A 19,741-nucleotide genomic window follows, 5' to 3' on the forward strand; every position below is an offset into this window, starting at 1 on the left:
CGGCAGAAACCACAGACTCAGCAACCAAGGAACTGAAAGCCCTGACCTCAAGGCAATCTCCACACCAGCCTCCTGCCTGATGCATATTTGAAAGGTTTCCAGGTTTTAAAGCGTGGATTACCTTTGCAAATGAAAAATTGAACAAGCAAAAGCATTTAGTGGCATGTTATTACAGTTCCAATGATTGTGAAAAGCCTGCTTGGTTTAACCCGAGGCAGAATTTCAAATGAACAAAGAAATAAATATCCATTTTCTTCATTATTTTCTGTTTATTCTCCCAGGTTTTAAAATATAGTATATATTGATCCCACCTAAGGTTTCTTGCCAATATAACATGCATATACCAACCTACTAAAAAAATTATGCATATTGATAAAATATTTAATAGTTTCAGGGGCATTCAATATTCAGCCACCCCAAAAATAGGTTGTTTGTAGGATTTTGCATGGTAGTGAAATTTTGAACTCCATTCAAAAGGTAGTATCTTATTCTTTCAAATATTTCAAACCTTTCATTTATAAGAAAAATGATTAAAACAAAGTAAAAGAAATCAGTGTTGTCCTTACTATGATAGCATTTTTTTCACTACTGCCCAAGTATGTGACATTTTACCAGATACTATTCATTTAAATACATTCATGGTACATCTACTATGTACCAGGTAACTCCCAAAATGAAAAGATTACAAACACACAGTCTTTGCACGCAGACAGTTCACATCTAGGAGAAACAGATAAGTACAACGTAACGTGGTAAATATGATGGGAGTACCATACATAGTAGCTCTGCTTGATGTATAGATGTATAAATGGATTAGCGAAGGAATGAATTAGCAAGGATATTTAGGGAGGATAATAAATTCAGCATGGAAGCAGCCAATAAATTTGTATCATTCAGCCAAAATGGAGCACGGAATATTTTTAAATGAAGAAAGTTTCAAGAGGATTCAAAAGATTAAAGATTTTAGCTGTAGGGTTACAAAAGAAATGAGAAGTCCTACATTCAATTTATTTATGTGTTGGTAAACCCAGACTTAAACACGGAACACATGGTAATAAAGAGCTAAGCTGTGAAATACAGGAAAAGTAAGAGAGAGACGAATCAGATCATTAAATAATGATATGATTATTCAGACTCTTATTTTGGATTTACAGATGTCTATATCCAATCATCATGACAAACCTACATTAATGTCTCCAGTGACGCTGCAATGAACCAGAGTGTACGCCACTGCAAGTGAAGGTACTAGAAAGTGGCATAACGTGAAATTGGGCCGGTTCTTCTCCTTTGGGCCTTCAAAGTGCAACATAATACCCATTTTCACTACAAAGGGAACAAAACCCTCATTTGTCACTCCCTCAGAAGAAAGATAAACATTTTATACATCAAACAGAACTTTTCAAGGACTCTGTGGGCTCAGGAGAGAGAAAGAAAATAACAGCTAAGTGTGTGCCAAAAAATATGGTAAGTTTTGGTCTAAAGAGGCAGTATGTTGTAACAGAGTTGTTTTGAGGAGGTGCATTCCAACTTTATTATTTTGCTGTATGACCTTGGCTGTCATTGCCTCATCAGGAAAACAGGGGTAATAATGCATGCCCTATCTATCTGATGAGAATGCATGCTTCTTAAATCAAGTAAAATGCATGAAATGTTTGAAAATATTGTGAAAATATAAAAATCCCATATTAGATTTGTTGCCATTGGAATGATAGCGTTCTAACAGGATGGTATTTTTCAGCTATAAAGGATGAAATACCTTTATTATAGGGAAATAAAAGCATATTATGATGTATGAGATCTCCTCTCACAATCTATGCAATAATAGGAATGAAGTAATAGAAACATTCCAATTACTCTGCTTCAGGCACATCTATTTCTAGTTCCAGGGCCCAGTTTGTTTCTGCATTTTCCTTCCTTCCTTCCTTTCTTCCTCTCTTCTTTCCTTCCTTCCTTCCTTCCTTCCTTCCTTCCTTTCTTTCTTTCTTTCTTTTTCTTTCTCCCTTGCTAACATTTTATCATATCTTCTTAAACATTTCTAAGGCTATTTCATGGCTTTTAAAATATTATTGTGATTATCAAATTTTAATTGAAAACCTGAGGGGAAAAGATCATAAACACCTGTTCTTTCCTCTAACAAAGTCTAGCCTACGTTCTGCCAAGAACATCTAGAAGTTGTTAAAAATAGCACATTTCTTTATTTGGACTCAATTGACTTTTACTTCTGTGGACCTGTCGAAATGTTAAATAATAAATTGTTATCTCTGAACAGATTCTTCCTTGCCCAAGATACAGTCAAAAAATGTGTTTTAGATGAGTCATTCAACCAGAATAATTTCCCTTCGGATTACCAGAGTCATTAGGGGGGGAAAAAAATAAAACCATGTGAGTAATTTTCCATGTATCTCGGTTCAATATCTAAAATGTTTCATAGGCCTTCTGCATCACAAGGCAGTTTATTTAGAAGTACAGGCACATCCTCTTCTCTGCTTCTGTGTGTCCCTTCCTCTTCAGCAGCCGAAGGCAGGCGCATCCACGATGCACAGTGTCAGCAGCCAATACCCCTTGTGCTTGTGTGTCATCGTTCTGAGCTAGGAATGAGCATGTCCTGAAAAGCCAAGCAGAGAGCCCGTCCTCCTTTTCCCCATCATCACTCTGACCTTTAAACAACAACAATAATAACAAAAGTTATTAACAACAATCAAAACAACATGTGCGCAATACAAAGGTACGACTTCTGAAGCTAAATAGAGCTTCAGTCAAATAGCCACCCACCCATTTGCTGCTGTTACTGGGTGGGGGGGGGGAAGGAATGTTGCTTTGGCTTAAAGAAAGGAGAGGAAGAGGTGGAGGCAAAGGAGAGGAGGAGGCAGAACCCTGTCTTTGACAGGAGTATTCCAACTGAGAAAATCATTTCTCACCCTCCGTGAGGAGCAGGTGAGCCACAGAAACAGGAGAGTGTGTTGTTGGTGACCCCTGCCAGAAAATTCAAAGAAGATTAGGATTCATCAGGAGAGGCAGTGCCCTGCATGAAAACCTCCAGCTTTGATTTTTCAGTTAAGGGCGACATTTCAAAAAAATGTATAGCCAACATTCCTACCATTAGCCTGTCTTGCTATTCTATATTTCACGGATGCTCTGCTAGGGAAATTTGATCAATATATTAGATTCCTGGCAGAAAGATGGTATCAGACAACGCATGTATGCCTTGACATAGCTCAATTTCCATCTGTCCAAGACGGTATTGATTTTCCGCTCACGGAAGTGCGCACACACATACTAAGAGCGCTTACAGAGGATGGGGGCTGGGCAGGCATTTATTCAAAAACAGACAGCTCTGCCATTCCCTAAATGCATTCCAAATACCCTCTGGCCTGGTGACTTAACATCTGGATGATCTGTATAAACTCCTCACACGGGGATTAAACCGATGGCTGATGGGCAGAACCGTTGTCCCTCTGCCCGCTCTTTCAGTGCTAAGAACCCTATCAGCTTTTTCAGAAAATGTGGCTCTTTTGGAATCCTATTCCAGGCTTACTTCATATGAAAAAAATTCCTGAAGCCACGCCTTCCTAACTCAACTGGAATTAATTCTGCATTACTTGATGGCAGTCTTCTTTCCTAACACTCGGAGGCATGTGCACACTTCCCTCACCACCCTGTCGACCTTCCCTCGTTTCCGTCCGTCTCTTTCTGACCTAGACCACTGTGGTCGTTATTCAGGCTGCTCTTCATCTTCTGGGCTTGGGCTGGGATTCTACTTCCTGGTCCCTCTGTGGTTAGGCGGGGCTGCATGACCAGTTCTGATCAATGAGTAGAAGTAATTTGTATCATTTCCAGGTTGAGCTTTTAATCGTCTATGAGAGACCTTCCAGAGGAAAATATTGATATATTAGATTTCATAAAAATTAAGAGCTTCAATATGACAAAATATATCATTAACAACATTAGGTGGTAAGAACCAAACTGAGAGAAAATATTTTCAAAATATATAACAAAAGGTTAGTAACCACATACAAAGACAGTCTATAAATCAAAATACACAGGTAGATATAAACAGGTATTTCACAGCAGGAGAGATATAAGTAGCCAATAAACATACTAAAAGATATTTAATCTCAGTTGGAAGTAAGGAAATACAAATTATAGCGACAATATGCCATTCTTATCTATGAGATAGACAAAATTCAAATTAAAAGCTCAAAAAGTTTAATAATTTCCAGAATTGGCAATTGTGGGGAAATAGACATTCTCATTCCTGCTGGTATAATGTTATTGGAGGGTAATTAGCAATATCTTTCAAAATTATAACAATGAATATTTTGACTCCAAAATTCTATTTCTAGGAACATAACCTACAGAAATATTTGCATGTAATATTAATAACGTTCATTGGACACGTACCACGTGTCAAGCCCTATCTAACTGCTTTGTTTATGTTAGTCATTTAGAACCTGTGAGGTAAGTTCTATTCTTACCCCACTTTACAGCAAGGAAACAGAAGCAGAAAGACTAAGTTAACACAATTAATAAGTAGCAGTGCAGGGATCGAGACACAGTGCTTACTTCTGTGTGACACTGCAGACACTATGCTGTTTCTCTCAAAGAAATATACATAGAATGAATATTGCACCATTACTTGTAATTTTTTAAAAAGATGAATAAAAGATGAATTTTAACAAAAGGAGAGATGGTTACATGGTAAATTCAAATTATAGAATATTATACAGTAATTCAAAAGTATGAGTCCAAGAGAATTTGGGACATTTAGTCACAGAAAACATGTAGAGTATTTATAGTAACATTATCCATGTTAATCAAAAAGCAGGAAGAATCCAAGTGGCGATGAACTGATGAATAGATATACAAAACGTGGTCTCTCCATACAATGGAAAATTACTCAGCCCTAAAGAGGAATGAAGCTCTGACACATGTTACAACATGGATAAACCTTGAAAACATGCTGAGTAAAAAAAGACACAGATGGCCATATTTTGCATGACTCTATTTATATGGACTGTCCAGAATAAGCAAATCTGGAGAGACAGAAAATAGATTATGGTTGCCAGGGGAATGAGGGGACAGGGGAATTGGGACTAATAGCTAATAGATACAGGGCTTCTTTTTGGGTCATGGAAACATTCTGGAATTAGATAGTGGTGATGGTTGCACAACATGGTGAATATAATAAAAACCAATGAGTCATATACTTTAAAATGATGGAATTTTATATTATGTGAATTATATCTCAATTTTGAAAAGAGAGTAAGATAAGTATCTTTGTACTAGTACGGAAAAGTGTTAAATGAAAAAAGCAAACCTCAAAATAATATGAATAACATGTTTCCATTTATGAAAAAAGAAACAATATATGTGTTTGTAAATACATAGAAAAAAGTCAACAAAAATACATATTAGTCTGTTAACAGAGCCTTCCCCTGGAAAGAAAATGATTTGGGAGAGAGAAGTGAAAGGCAGACACACTTTTTACTGTATATACTTATGTTGTGAATTTCTTTTTTTTTTTTAATATTTATTTATTTATTTTGCTGCATTGGGTCTTAGTTGTGGCGTGCAGGCTTGGTTGCCCCGCAGCATGTGGGATCTTAGTTCCCCGACCATGGATCGAACCCAAGTTCTCTGCATTGGAAGGCAGATTCTTAACCACTGGACCACCAAGGAAGTCCCTTGAATTTCTTTACATTAAGTAAATATTACTTTTATAATTTTTAAAACAATAAAAAAATGAAAATAAAAGCATTTAAATGTAATTAAGCTAGTAAATAAAAATAACCTCCAGAGATAAACCATAGGCAAAATAGTAGGATGTAATGCCAAAGCCCTGGAACTTGTAGCCAGGAGACTTAGTTTCCTGGCTCAACTCTGCCTTAATGACTTGTGGGTCATTAAAAAGTTCATCTAGCATCTCCAAGTATAAGTTCCCTCATTTGTCAAACAAGACAGCTAGACTAGATGACCACCATGAAGCTTTCAGCTCTAGAATCTGGATTCCACAACAGGCCATCCTCCATTCTTGTGCTGTTGCCAAGGTTACTCACAGCTCCAGCCTTTCAGGCCATGTTTTAGACAAGGCATTAAATATAGTCATGAATTCACACATATTCCCAGATCATAACCTTACAGGAAAAGGATCATCAACCCCATTGCCCAGCTTCTGCTTAATTATGGCCCTCTTTGTTTTATCTGATGGCAGTTAATTTCACGGACTTAGGGCTGAGTCAAGTAATAAAATAATTCTTGGGCAAACAAGATAATTGGCCAGACAGGTCATTTTTTTGTGGCTCTTTAATACATTGAAATCTCATTTGAGAAAGCATGAAACTCTGAAATAACTTATTTTCCTTTCATCATGTACATAACCTCTCAGTTGTCTTTTCATTACATTTTGCTGGCCCTGGACAGACAAAAAGAGCTCAAAAGAAAGAGAGAGAGTCACAATTGCCCTGGGAACTCAGGAGTGCAAAAGAATAGGGCTCAGTGAAATCCTGTGCATGAGTGAACAAACGAATATGAAAGAGAATGAGAGACAGTTCTGTCTCCTTCTCCATCAGTGTTCCAGCTCCTCTGCCTGGTGGCTAGACTGCTGCAGTGAACAGTGGAGATTATGTGCCTATCTGAAGGGCCTAGAAGAGGGTCCTCCAGAAGCAGAAGCTCATCCTCAAAGAGCTGCACCAACTCCATCAAGCACAGTGCTGGCACAAGTAGGTGCCCCCAAAGTACCAGCATTCTACCCTTTCCCATCTTCCATGGGAGACTGAAGGAGAATGGAAAGAACTCAGACTCTGGAGCCTGTAAGACCCGGGCCCACATCCTATCTCTGACACTGACCCTCTGTGTGACCTTGGACAACTGTGAAAACTGCAGGATTGTCGTGAAGGTTAAACAAGATAACAGATGTAAAATGCCTACCATGGTGTCTGGCACACAGTAGGTCATTAATGAAACACGTAATTGTTTCTCATCTCTGAATTCTTAAAGGACTCAGGGCTCAAGTTTTGCCCAAAGCAGACCTTGAGCTCAGCTTCAAGAGGATGTGTTTCTGAGAGCAAGGGTATAATCCACCCTTTTAGTTTTTTAATTCAGTACTTTTAATGTCATTTTACCCTGTTTTCTGAACAAGGGTCTCCCCATGTGCATTTTGCACTGGGTCCCACAAATTAGCGAGCTCTGAGGATGTGTCAAACACTATGTTCCCTTGAAGCCCTTTCCCTTGGCCTGAGGTGAGGAGGAAACCCCAACTCCCCATTTCTCATGGGTGAGAGAAGATCACACCACCATCTCTGAGTCAGTCCTCCACCAGTTTCTTCCTCTTCACTCTTTGATGGTAGAGAATAGAGCAGAGATGGGTGATGGGTAGATCAGCAGCTCCTGTATCGGTGCTTTAGCACTTGGTTTTGGAATGAGTGGATGCTTGGCACTTACTTTTTTGTCCTTTGCATTTGGAACCTTGACAGTGGGACTATAAAGGCCTGGACTGCAAGGGAGCTTTAGCTCCTGTAACCACAAGGGTGCCAAAAAAATTCCCAGGAAAATAGATGGACTGGCAAGGAAAGGAGGGGAGATCCCTTCAGTCCTGGCTGGCTTCCTTCCCAGCTGAGGGAGCACGTGATTTCCCAGGTGATAGACGTGGGGTTCTCCCTGCAGGGCACCCTTGTAGAGAGTGGTTCTTCATTCCAGAGAACAAACACAGCTGTGCCTTTTGCCCTTGAGTGTACTCAGACACTTCATCATCGAGGGGCCAGGCAGGCTGTTGGAAAGGACACCCAGAGTAATACTGTTCCAGGCAGGTCATAGGCTAGGCTCCAGAGCCCTGCTACAAAGTGCTGACAAGATGGTAACTCTGCTGGAGCTTGTGAAAGGCTTAGCAGGTACCCTTCCTTTGATCAAACTTCATACATAAAATATGGCTTGCTTCAGAATTCATCATAGTTTTTAATCCAGAATACTCCTCTGTTCTGTGTGGCAAAGAGACCAGGAAAGCCACGTGCTCAGTCTCACCTGGAAAATGGGCAGTGAGGGTCATGAGAATTTCCAGTTGTAGCAGGAAACCTGGCAAGCAGGCTGGGTCTGCCATGGAGGCTCAGGCAGGGCTGGGCCAGGGTACGGCAAGTGGGGAAACTGGCCTTGATCCTGCAAAATGCTAATTTCTCCATATAGTCTGCTAGTCCCCTGGCAAATTTATATATGTTGCCTGTAGGGCACTCACTGCCTTTCTAGAGCCAAAAGGTCACTTGAAAGGATGTTAAGGTTCTTTTATTCTGAGTCCTCCAGTGTCCTGAAGACAATGCATCAGAGCCTTGGGCTGGAGCTAAGTTAGGTCCTGAGAATGCAGGCATCAGTGACCAGAACCGGTGGCCAGCCTGGCTCAGAAGAGATGCCCTTCATGGGCTAAAGCACTTCTGGAGAAAAGGGCACAATAGTGCAGCAGGTGCCACTACAAGTTCTGGGTCTCCAGCTTCTACTGGTCTCATCGTGTTACTTAAAATGCTGTTCCTTGCTTAGTTCACTGTCCCTTTCCCCTGAGTGACCATGCAAACTTTCACAAGTGTAAACCTCCTGCCCAACCTCCATACCCCTCATGGAATCCTCACTGCCTATGAATGTAACCACACCCATCCTTCTTGTCGGCTCCTCTCTCTATCTCAGAGGCTGGCTGAAGTTTCCCTTCCTCTGTCAAGGCCTCCACCTATGTCCTTAGCCCCGTCCCACTCACTCAGGAGACTTGCCGCCTCAGCTTTTCTCCTCTTTCCTACCTTTGCCCTCTGCTGCTGGCTCTTTCTCCTTTCCCAGACACTCCGAGAGTGAAACCACCTGACACTCCTTTCCTTGACTTTATCCTCCTCTATTTCACGCCTTTCTCTCCCCTCCTGAACCAGTTCTGCTCCAAACTAGAGCAGGTGGGAAGCCAGGAGTCAGGGTCTGGGTACCCAGATGGGGAGGAGCTGGAGTAGAGCCCCAGGACATGGAACAAAAAGGGAACTGAGGGCAGTATCAGGTGAAACAGGGTGAGAACCAAAGAGATGGTCAAACACTGTATCAATCCAAAATACACTGGGTGGAGAGGGAGGGGGAAATGGATGAGAGTTAAAGGATCCATGACTAGGAATGGGAAGATGGAGCCAAAAGTTTCAGGAAATTTGAAGGGAGCCAGAGCAGAGAGATTTCTCAAGGTGCAGATACCTAGTCTAGCCTCCATTTATAGGGGACCTGTGGCCTTGCCCATGGGTGGAGAGGGAGAAATTAAGGATGCCAAGCCTGTCTGGACACGTTTCCTCCTCTGCCAGTCTCCTTAAAAGGGTTATCAATGAGCACTGCTCTACTTCTTTAGTCCAACTTCACTTTAAAACTCACTGCAGGGACTTCCTAGGTGCCACAATGGTTAAGGCTCTGCCTGCCAATGCAGGGGACACGGGTTTGATCCCTGCTCCAGGAAGATCCCACATGCCATGGAGCAACTAAGCCCATGCGCCACAACAATTGAGCCCCTGTTCTGCAACTACTGAAGCCCCCGCACCTAGAGCCTGTGCTCCGCAACAAGAGAAGCCACCACAATAAGGAGCCCACGCAACACAATGAAGAGTAGCCCCCACTCACTGCAACTAGAGAAAGCCCATGAGCAACAACGAAGACCCAGTGCAGCCAATAAATAAATAAATAAATAAATTTATAACAAATAAAAATAAAAAAATAAAACTCACTGCAATCTGAATTCTATCTCTACCTTCCCACCAAAGCCCCTTGGGAAGCGATCACCAGTGGTCTCTGTGTTGGTCTCCTCTCTGAGCACTCCTTTATGAGTTTTTCCTCCTCCTCTTCCTCCACTGCCCAGTATCAAGTTTGTTTTAGGCTCCTCTAACCACACTGAGAATCATTAGGCATTTTCTTCTACTCTTATGGATTTTGAATAACGGTTTTGCAGTTAACTTCCAAATCTAGAACTCTGGTCCTTATTTCTCTGCTGGTCATCAGATGCACATCTGAACTCTTTGTCCCTGAGATTCCCCAAATGTTACTTGTGTCTACATTGCTGGTCAGAAGTATCACGTGGGAAATGGAAGAACGGAAAGGGCTGCAGGATAAGGAAAGGAAACATAATGAGTGGCTGCAAACAAGCTGTCAGGTCAAGTTATTTCTAAAAGAACAAGGGTTTTAAAATTCTCTCTGAGGTGCTTACACACTCCCCAATTTCCTGTATAGGATAATGAAATTAAAATAGCCTAGAGTATATGCCTGACTTTACCTCTTTCCTAACTAGGGGACCAAGAGTAGACTTGGGTCACAGAACTGTCACTCTGGGTACTATCATTAAGGGAAAGTGGGCTTCTCTGTCCAACTGGCAAATTCTTTCGATTCTGTGAGCTTTAATCCCTCTGAAAGAGGATCTCATTGGCACAGCTAATCTTTGCATCCCAGGCCCTCCTTGGGAGGGAGTTCCTGCTTTTGCCTGGGAAATCAGCAAAGGCCTCACAAAGGCTATGACATTCGAGATAGATTTAAAGGATGATAGGTACTGGGTGTAAGTCTGTGTGTGTGTGTGAATTTCAGAATTTTGCAGCATTATTCTAAATATAGAGCCTTCATTCAACTATTTGTTTACTTTTTTCATTTTCTAAATTATGAGTCATTTTTCTTCTTAAAAAAACCTACACATCTGAAGGAACTAGGATGAGTCTCCCTCATTTTGGTAGGAACACTTAATAAAGTCTAGAATAATATTTTCTCATTCATTCATTCATTCACTCAATAGGCTACAGCATTTTTTACAGGTTATAAAATGCACTTTACAGATTATTTTGTTTAAACCTTTTATAACCACCCCTACCTCGGTTATTGTTACAAAATACATCTAATTCAGAAAACTGAGGATCTAGGCAGGTAAGTAACTTATTCAAGATCAAATTACAAGTATAGTGGGGTAGGGGAGACTTGAATCCAGTTTGAATCTCCAAAAGCTGTGTACTTTCCACTACAGCACACTGGGATGACTCGCAAAACGATGTGTTAGATATGATATAATTGCACTATGTTATCAGTAACTCGCCATCAGGCACTACCAGCTAATATCTGACGTATTCTAGCTGCACATTTTCCCAAACTGAGAGTTCAGATTATAGAACCAAACGAGTACTCTTCTAAAATAATTCTGCGAGTTTGAAAGTTTTCTAAGCAGATTAAGAAATAAATGTACTTATTTTTAAAACAAGTTTATTTTTAATGAGTAATAGCAAATTCTGTCTCTGGCATTTGTCCTTTTCTTCTGTCCTTAGAAGAATAAATATATATACATATGCACACACACACACATATATAATGTTTATTAATATATAACAATGCTACCTTCCACATCATGAATTGGTCATTCCTGCTTATGTCTGCTATTGGTTAATTCAGCCCATTTGATTATTTGATTGCAGGGCTAAGAAATCGGTTCAATCCTCTTGAACAACTTTATTTTTGCATCCCCTTTCTCTTTTGGATTGGAAAAGTAACAGATGCTTATTGTATAAAAGGCAAATCATACAGATGTCTTAGGAAGTAAAAAGCCCTGGCAATCCCACCCCCAGACGTAACAGCTATTAATAACGTGGTACATAGTCTTTCAAATTTCCTCTATTCATATACCAACACATACTATATTTACACATATTTTTACATAAAGGGGATCTGCCAGACTTACTGTTTGGCAATTATTGTTTGTTTTTGACAAACAAACATCTTAGCTATCTTTCTTTGTCAGTATCTATAGATTGATCTCAGCTTTCAGATAGTTTTTGACAAAGGAAAACATCCGTTTCACAGAAACAGGATGAATTTCAAATATTTTGCCAATGCCTGCCTTAATCAAAACAAAACCTGGGTGAGAAAGTGGGGCTAGTGTTACGTATTGAAAAAAAATGAGTGTCGCTTAATAGTTGTTCCTACTACACAGTATGTAGTTGTAACATGCAGCCTTAAGAAAAATTAGGCCATATATCCACTTTTTGAATTCACAGCCAGCCGATGGACAAGAGGTGAAATGACGAATGTTTTGGAAAATACTGTCTCGTGGGGTTGCCTTCAGGTAGTGGATTGTAAGGCTCTGAGGCATTTCAACAGCTTGCCATTAGCTAGAAACACACTTCCAACACCTCAGCACTGATCTGTTAAAGCCTCTCATTTAGTGAGAAACACAAGACAGATGATTCAGTGTGCTGGGCAAGTCATTAACCCGTCAAGGGCTTTCTTCCTGAGCCTGGGATAACAGGCAGAAAAAGGAACAGAATCCTTAATGAAGAACAAAGGGCACTGCTGGAGGGATGGGAACACCCACGTACAAGGCATGTGATGGGCTCTCTTTTTCCATCAGGAACTACCCGCCTGTTGTTTCCAGAATTTACACAGATCTTGCCATAGATTGATCTTGCCTGGGAATGAGATAAGTTTTTTTCCCAGCTGTCTTGGAAATGGGAACTGACATACGTGATAGACCACACTCACAGAAGGCCATATGTCTAATATTCCAGGTCTTGGACTGTCCACAAAGAACCAAAGACGTAGCCTAAGCCCTGCCAGCGTTTTATAGGACACCAAAGAGAATACATGTTCTCAGGCTGAGTCATAAAAATCAACATTAGTCCGGGGATTACCTGAAATTTAGCCTGCTGGAACCCAAGTCATAGGCCTCAGAAAACTGAATATGCTATGTTCGTTTTCATGTTTTTGTAAAGCTTTTGGGCTTATCAGGGAATCCTGAGGCTGGATTTACAGGAAGCAAATGTATTGTGATAATGTTTTATTACTGTTTTCCAAAACACTTTTTTTCCCTTCCTCCGTATTATTTCTTTATTCCATGAGATATTTTGTTTTGATTCCTGGGATTTGGGATTCTTCATTTTTCAAATGAAAAGTGTAATAGTGCAAAATATTTAGAAGCTAATTCTTCCTCCTTTCCCCTAAATCTTTGGTTTGCTGTCATTAAGACAAGACCTGACAAGCAGGTTGCTGGAAGTTTTATACACTCTTTCAGTGTAAAACTGTGGGAGGAAGAAAGTAAGTTTGGGAGGGATAAAAGGAGGATAATGGAAATCTCTTAAGCTATTTGTGAAACTGTGTTAAGTTTTCAGCAATCTTATTCTCATTAATAATGTTTATGTTAATAATTATTAGGGTGACTAAATGTCCCAGGTTGCCCGGGGTTGTCCTGGTTTATGCCCATGGCGACAGTATAATAATTAATAGCATCCACTTTCTCTTTCAAAAGTGTTCTCGCTTGGATACTAAATTATATGATTACTATTAATCATATAAGACAGTGTTCTGCCACCACAATGGAAGTAGCTCATGTAACAACGGTACATTGAACATTATATTAATTGTATATTAAACAATGGCAGTTTTCTGTCAAAATTTAAAGTGCACATATCCTTCATCCTAGAAATTTCCCTTCTTTGAATCTATTCTATAGAGATTCTCATGTTATAAGCAGATTATACACATACAGATCATACACACACACACACACACACACACACACACACATGAATGCTTAGTGAAAATTGGAAAAGATCTAAATGTTCATCAGTAGTCTAGTTAAACACAATGGAATCCCATGTAATTATTATAAAATAAAGTGGTAGATCTACATGTGTTGATGATATGATGAAATGTTCAAGACCTATTTTTAAATAAAAAGCAAGTTGTGGAAATATACATACGCCAGTGCTTGCTATGGCTGGCTCTGAGTAGCCTTTAGGTTCTCTCAGAATCTCCTCCAGTCCCCCCAAAAACCAGGCCAAATTAACACCAGCCTGAACACTAACTGCTTACTATATAAATGAAGCTTGTGTTCTAGCCTTTCCATTTAACCAGATCACCGCCCACCCCCCCAACATCCTCTCCAATATAGATATTCTGGAGATGCCATAATCTGCAATATAATCCTCTTGTTCTAATATGTATATTGCAAAGAGATCTGCAAAGCTGTTGACTGTGATTACTTCTGGGGAGTAACTGTTATTCCCTTCTGTACCTTTATTTTAACTCATAAAGATATATCATTTATAATTTAAAAAATTAGTTTAAAGGGAATACATGTAAGTTTGCCATATAAAATCATATATTTTAGGTGCATCTAGAGCATCTGGAAACTTTTAGAGAAAAAGAGTAGAGAGCCAGACCTCTGGCATTTTTCCTGTAAATATACTTTGGAGTGGATGTGGCATATTCTATACGTATCTCCCAATTATCAGGCTAATTGAGGAAATAAAGTTGAAATGTAGCTTCTCGTTTCCAAGTTTTTCATAATCACTTAAACTGGATCAGTTAAACAGATACATTAGTTGCTTCCTCCGAGTCTCTTTGGAAGTAGATTGTGAAACATAACCTAACTACTTAAACAAGATGGACTTTTTTCTCATCAATTCTCTGATTTATCTTCGAGGACAAGTGTGAATCGAAAAAGCTCACAGCAGAGAAATGAAGATTTGGACCCTAACTGTGTGAAACTAATGGATCATATTGTATCACTTCAGTTTTCAAGAGTTATTAATTTTAGAGTTAAACAAGAAACAAAAGAAAAATAAGCCTATATAAAAACTAGGGTTGCAACTGTGTCTTTCCTTGGAATTTCATCGAGCACACTGAGGTCTCAGGGAATCTGTAGGTACAGGACCAGCAAAGTAGCTGTGCGGGCCCCTGAACTACATCTGCTTGTTGGACGTGGTCCTGAGGGAGGTGCGCAACACCGGGAAGACTGGCCTGCGGCCCGCCTGCATCTTCCTGCAGCCGCCCTCACTGGACTGCCTGGAGCAGCGGAACACAGACACAGAGCAGAACCTGTGTGACATGCAGCAAGGAGCCCTGTGTGTTTGACCTCATCAGTGGCGATCACAGCCAGGACAAGGCCTACTGGGCCCTGAAGGAGGAGCTCTCTGAGGAAATAAAGGCGGCTCAAGGAACTGGCCTCTCCAGAGGAGGTCTGCCAGCTGTGTACGCCAATCTGGAGTGGAGTCTGAGGCCTGGCGTTCAAGCCCCTGCGGGCCAGGGTGGCTCTGCTCCCCTCGGCTAGCGCCCTGCGGTGAGGGTGCTGCCTGTCTGTCTCCCTCACTGCCCAGCCGCCGTTGTTGTCAAAGGACCTTGCCAGCCCCACAACCCTCCACTCTTCTCCCCTCACCCCCTTCTCCTCAATCCCCTTCCCCCATCTCCTCCCTCCCCACTCCCACCCCAGCTCCCTCCCAACCACTGGATCCCACCTCTGCCTCCTTCCTGGCGTGAGGATTTACAGGCATCTCTGCTCTCATCTCTGTTCTCCTATACTCTCTTATAGGGCTTAATTTATTTTATTTCTGATGGTGAAACATCACTTGCACCAGTCCCCACTGCCACCCCTAACTGGATTGTACCGTCCTTCAGAGCGGGGACTGATCCATATTTGGATTTGCAGTGAAGGTTCCTGGCACAACACTCAGCACATAGTAGGTGCATATGCCTCTTTGTTTAATAAATGAAACCTTGGCATAAAAACCAAACAACAACAAAAAATCCTCACCTCTAACTCTGCAGAAAACCCTCCCAATCATTTAAAGGTCCAGTTGTTAGGGGAAACGCTGACTGAAACAGCCCACCTTGGCCAAGCAAAGACAGTAACAATTTGCACGAGTTATTTTATGATTGGATATCCTGGTAAGGAACATGGAACTAACAAGCCACCACCAATTGGAAGAACACGGGAAAGGTCCAAACGAGAGAAGGGACACCAGTCCACATGTCCTACCAACCTCCCAGAACCCTCCTCGCTGGAACCCATCTTGGCTGAACGGTTGTGTGCACCACTAGAAAGGACCCTGAGTCAGAATGATTGGCCAGAGACAACCAGGAAACTAATTCCATCACCATAAAACCCAGACTGAGAGCCACGTGGCAAAGCAGTCCTCCTGGATTCCCTCACCTTCCTGCTCTCCGCTGGGGCACCCCTTCCCAATAAAGTCTCTGGCTTTGTCAGCACATGTGTCTCCTCAGGCAATTCATTTCTGAGTGTTAGACAAGACCCCAGTCTCAGGTCCTGGAAGGGGTCCCCCTTCCTACCACACACCCTGGGGAAGAGATTCTCTTGGGCAGGCACAGCCTTGTTTTGAGCTGCCTCACTGGCTAGAGTTCGGAAGTTTGTCTGCACTTTTCCCTGTTGGGTATTGGATTGAAGTGCTTTTTGTAACTGCCACATTTTGCAGTTTCCCTAACCTTTCTTCTGGGAAATTAGAGTTAGAGCTTTGGAACTAATGGGGTGAAACAACGCACATTCTGCACACACCTATTGTCATTGGTGGCTTAGCTGTGCACAACACTCTGGATAAGCTGGCTCAGGAGATGCAGTGACTCATGTCATTTTCCTTGTAACCAGGGCTGACCTGGAGCACTTCAGGCCAGGAGGAAATTAGTTTCTTGCACTCCAGCGCTGTAGCTCCGACAGTAGATGAGTCTGGGCACCATCTCGGCATCCATCAACATGACTGAATTAGTTGCTGCTCTATCTGATAGTAATGGCGATGGCGCCTGGCTACAGGAAACCTTCCCTGCTTGGCTAAAAGAGGTTGTGACCTGCCTGCACATGGATTTAATGGGAGCGTGAAAATCCACATTTGACTAAAGCTTTAATATCACCAATTAAAGACGTGGTAACATTAACTGGGCAACCTCTTTTAAAACCCATGAGTATGAAGCTATTAGCTATTCAAATGTTATAAATTAGTTTACTATTTATTGACCGTTTCCAACATCTAACTGAGAGCTACCTGGAAAAATAGGCACTTGGGTGGAGGGTGGGGAATGGGAGAATACAGAAGATGCCAAGAGAGAAGTCATTTGGGGGCACAGACATGGTTACTAAGGACCACAGACCTGGCACTGTAGAGAGAATTGGTGGAGGGGTGGGGGGGCGGAGAGGACGTCCTGAGCACTTGGAGAAAGGGGTGAGTGTTAGAGAAAGGTTTAGAAAAGACTTCTGAAAGGGAGAATCAGAAGGTCCCTAAACTTTGTGTGTACAGCAATTTGTTTTTGTGTTTGTGATCTGCTAATCTAGTGAAGTGAAGAATAGTAGGCTGATCTAAGATGGAACCTGCAGGAAACACTAGCACTTACAAGGATGGGCAAGATGGATGAAATTCTGAGGGCCTACTGGTTTTTCATGTGTTTTTGTTTGTTTGGTCATTTTTTTTTTTAATTTTCAAAAGTAATATGTGTTCAGGAAACTTGGAAAACATAAAAAAGCACAAAGGACCCAATAGACAAACAAACCAACGAAAACAGAAGTAATTCCACTTCCAGAGATACTAATCTTTACCATTGAAGCCTATATGCTTCCAGTCTTTGTCTAAGCCCATATTCACACATGTGTGTATCTTTTTTAGAATGTAAACTATTCCTACTGCACATACTGTTCTACAGTCAGGACCTAGTATATCCTGAAACGTGTTAGTGAGATGGCTGGGAGTGATTTTTCTTTGTCTTTCTGTAGTTCTGTACGCTCAGCTCACTGCCCTGTTGCAGGGAGCTTGATTCCACGGAGACTGGTTGCTGCAGACTGACCCTGCTCACCCAGGACCTCTTTGTTCACTGACAGGGTACCAGCTGAAAAAGATGACAAGGCTGTGCTAATTTGTACATTACTTTGCATATATTTTCTTTCTAAGAGGCTTTTAAGTAGCATGGAAGATGAAACAAAATAGATTGATTAATGTAATCTGTAGGCTAACATTCGGGGCCCCCCATTTGTGGAACTAAACCGTGTAATCACAGCCTGGGGTAAGAAAGCTGATTCTACACACAGAGAAAAAAGCTGAGACATGCCCAAGGAGACATACCTACACAGTACATACAAGGGCACCTGCCCTACACCTTCTTTTCTCTTAACACTTCATACTCTCGACGCTGGCCAGTGGGGCTGAACTGTTGAGGCTGAGTATTTCCCTCTTGGGCCCTGCCTCTCCTTCCTACCACCTCTGCTTCCTTAGTGTAGCCCTTATCTCTCACATAGATTACTGCAAAAGCCCTGTACCTGTCTTCCTGCTCCCAACTGTGCCCCTGTCTACTCCATCCTTACTGTTTGCAGGTAACGGAACTTTCCAACATGAATATCTCTGTTTGTTCCTGTTACCTATCACTATGTAACAAGCCACCCCAAAACTTAATGGCCCCAAATACCACCTTTTTATTATGCTCACAGAGCCTGCAGGGTTGGTTTTTCTCTGCCTGTGATTCTCGAGCGGGGATGACTTGAGTAACTGGGATGGGAACAGCTGGAGTTGGATGATGTACTCCTAAGATGCTTCTCTACTTGCATGTCTGACATCTAGGCTGCAGAGCTGAAGGATGAGTTCAGGTGGGACTGTCGACCAGAGGACCTGTGTGTGGCCTCCTCAACATAATGGCTTCAGGACAGTCAGACTTCTTCCGTGGTGGCTCAGCGCTACAAGTGGTACTGTCTCCAGAGAGCAAGGTGGAAGCTCCACGGTCCTTTGTGACCTAGCCTCAGAGGTCATATAGTTTCATCTCCACTGTATTCCATTGGTCAAAATAGTCAGAAGCCTGCCTCAATTCAAGGGAAGAAAACATAAATTCTACCTCTAGACGGAACAATGTCAAAAATTTTGCAGCCATGTTTTAAAATCATCTATCTGCCATCTGTCTACCTATTTTTTAGATTTGTATAAGCACAAAAGACAATTCTAAAAGGTATACGCCAAAAGATGAGAGGAGGGAAGGAGACTTTTACTCTTTATTCTCTACACTTCCAAAGGAGGGGAAAAAATTAGTGGAATTACAGGTGATTTTTATTCTGTATGGAAAATTACTTCCCCTTTTATGGCAAGCTTGCAAAGGCTAAGAATACTATGGTAGATCCTAAGTTGGCACATTCTAAAAGGAAGTGCTAAACTGCCCAGCTTTGCAGGGCATACACATTGTGAAATGGCTCTGCCAGTACCAGCCCATTAACCACCTTCAGGCTATGGAAGAGAGCTGGAAACATCTTTTGGGAGGTTTAAGAGGCCAGAACAAGGACTTCTTTATAGACAGTGGTCTTGTTGCTGTGTTCCACAACTCATCCCATCCCCACTCTGCCATGGGAAACACCCTCTCACCTTAAACAAAGTGAAGGAGTGTCACAAGAAACATTTGGAGATCTTGACCTGCGTCTCTGGGAGTTCGAGGGACATGGGGACTGTGACTGGCTTTCACCAGAAGAAACCTAAAGGTGAAAGGATGGCTGGAGGAGACTGCCTTGCAGCAGAATGAAGAGAGAGGACGCATTGGCAGGGAGCTGCCCTGTCACTGATGGGTGGGCCATTGGAAGGGAGGTGACCCATTCACAGGCCGCCCCTGACTGGCATGAGGGATCCTAGATTTTTAGATTGGAAGGATTATAATGCTTCGTATTTATGAAATGTTTAAAGGTTTGCAGATGTTCTGGAATTTTAAAATACATTATATCCTCTGAATGTCACAAAAATCTATAAAGGAAGAGTTACATCATTTTAAAGAGATTCTGTAGATAAAGATTTTCACTTTTATAGATAAAGAAAGTGAGAACCAGCAAGGTTATGTGATTTGTCTGAGGTTACAAAGTTCATTAGTACGAGATCCAGGAGCCTGCTAATTCTAAACTGAGTGTTCCGTCCTGCAGTGCACGCCACGGCTTTCTCTATCTTGGTTAGTACATGGCGCTGGGTCAATATGATACGGCCATTAATAA

General features: G+C 41.6%; 1 pseudogene; it reads left to right on the forward strand.

The window, feature by feature from the left end:
• The first annotated feature begins 6,527 nt into the window (after nt 1-6,527).
• LOC130848846 (guanylate kinase-like) lies at nt 6,528-15,064 on the forward strand (annotated as a pseudogene).
• The last annotated feature ends 4,677 nt before the right edge of the window (nt 15,065-19,741 follow it).

The sequence above is a fragment of the Hippopotamus amphibius genome, chromosome 3 (assembly GCF_030028045.1).
Source record: "Hippopotamus amphibius kiboko isolate mHipAmp2 chromosome 3, mHipAmp2.hap2, whole genome shotgun sequence".
In the NCBI taxonomy this organism is placed as follows: Eukaryota; Metazoa; Chordata; class Mammalia; order Artiodactyla; family Hippopotamidae; genus Hippopotamus; species Hippopotamus amphibius.